The 2,036-nt window shown below is 35.4% G+C and overlaps 1 long non-coding RNA gene across 1 annotated transcript; it reads left to right on the top strand.

Moving 5' to 3' along the window:
- The first annotated feature begins 309 nt into the window (after window positions 1–309).
- LOC130562303 (uncharacterized) lies at window positions 310–1,555 on the top strand. The gene is made up of 3 exons (XR_008963923.1): window positions 310–426; window positions 910–989; window positions 1,219–1,555. It is a non-coding gene; the product is annotated as an uncharacterized LOC130562303 (long non-coding RNA).
- The last annotated feature ends 481 nt before the right edge of the window (window positions 1,556–2,036 follow it).

Here is a 2,036-nt window from a genome sequence, read left to right as displayed (position 1 = left end):
AAACCTCGTGATAGGCTCACTGAAGAACGCTGGTAAGTTCATTGTAAATAATAATTATTGTTAAATAATTGTTGTTGCTTAGTTGCCTAACGTAAAAGTCAAAGCCGAATCGCACAGGAATAGTATTATCTGGGGACCTCCTGTGAGCGCATATTGTGGTACACAAATTAAGTTTCATTCTCTGTAATGAGTCCCGCCTCCGTAGCTCACTTCGCTAATAGGATTGGCTTTGCCTTTCTTGGGTCCCGCCTCTCTAACCGAAGTCGCATTATGATTGGCTTTGCCTTCTCTCACAAATGTTCTTTCACTAGCTAAGGATGCAGCTTATTCGGTTGTATTAACTAAGCGCCAAAGCTTTTTTTATTATTAAAGCGTCAAAGCTAAGCGGTGTCAAGACGCGATGAGCATGATTATGCAGGTTACCCGGTAAGAAAACATTCGTACCAACAGTCTATTGACAAAAATACGGGACAAGTTGCATCATATTATTGATTCAGGAACAGTGTTTTTCCCAATGCATCACAATCCCCTATTAACCGGATGAATTGCAAACTTAATAGTTAGTGTGTCTGTACTTGTTTATATATGAGGATAAATACATATAGTTGAATATCATGACAATCGACTGTTTAGTAAGCATTTTCCAAATTATGCTTCTTTATAACTGTTAGTTATTCGTTCAGCTGTCTACGACCAATCAGACTGCTCAAAAAATATTTATTGTGGTTATAAAACAATAGAGCAGGGAATTTAATTTTACATTGGTTAGTTTAGTGCTTAGGTCTGTGCACTAACACAGTTAATTTCAGCAATTAGCTGAAGTATTAAAAATGGACTTGGACTTGAAACTCATAGACTTGTGAACATGTCTAGTATATCGTTAAACACATTTATGTTTTCCTCCTGCAGCTGCACTAGCAGACAGGCGGTCATGAAACAGGTGGGGAGGTGGAGAGAGCTGTCATGATAAAGACCCATGTAGTTTTCTGGTAAGTTCATTTATAACGCCTGTAGTTTTGCTTTATTGTTTGTAAGAAATGGATGGCCTGGAGATGAGCAGATTAATAACACATTTTTATTTTTGGGTGAACTGTACCTATACTAGATGAATGCAAACGAAAAGATACATTATCATTTTGATAAGAATTGTAGTAAAAAATTTACTTTAATATTTTGTAATTTAAATATCTAACCTACTGATTTTGTTTATTTTTATAGGTGACCTGTCGGAAGAAAATGTGGAATTGTAAATACTGCATTTTTAGGTCTGAGAAAACGAGAAATTCTTAGACATTATTGTCTAAAGCATAGAGGCAATACAAAGATTGTCCCTTTTCCCTGTCCACACCAGGACTGTCTTTGCACATTTCAATCAATTGGTAATTTGCAAGTGCATCTTTCTAGAATTGTTAAAACGTATCTGAAAATGAGTTTGTGAGCTTACTGTTTTTAAGCTTTGCTTCTGTTAGTGACAAACATGTCTTTTGTTGTTTCTTACAGTCTGCTTTTAAATGTCATATGGCCAATGTCACTTTTAAGTGGCTGATTTCTGAAGAAATCCTTCATCAATTATTTCATCTTAATCAAAGTATTGATATATACTGTAAGTTTGACACTAATAAAGCTGTTGATGTGAAATCGACTCGTTTTAATGGTTTATTATTTAATAAAAGTAAACAAAAAAGGGTACATTTTGAGTGCAGTCTTTTTGCCCATTAAGTTATCTGTACTTAAAATTTTAAGTTAATTCAATGAAAAGACCACATTAGGTCAACTCAATTTAACTGAGTTGTTAATCTCCTCTTTACTCAAATAAACTGAGACAATCACTTTCCTCAAATCGTTTGAGTAGTCTCAACTCATTAGGGTTTACAGTGTAGAACCACATAAAGGCCTGAGCTGAGTGATCTGTCCTTAAATCACCTTTAAGCAATACACCACAGCATGCCGAGCTACAAAAACTCCACTTTCAGCGTCTAATGATAATCTGGAGCGCTTCCAAAGATGCAAATTTAGTCCAACTTTGGCTCTCTCGA

Source organism: Triplophysa rosa, linkage group LG11, assembly GCF_024868665.1.
Source record: "Triplophysa rosa linkage group LG11, Trosa_1v2, whole genome shotgun sequence".
NCBI lineage: Eukaryota > Metazoa > Chordata > Actinopteri > Cypriniformes > Nemacheilidae > Triplophysa > Triplophysa rosa.
The sequence above is the reverse complement of the archived record's forward strand: the minus strand, read 5'-3'. Positions and strand labels throughout refer to the sequence as shown.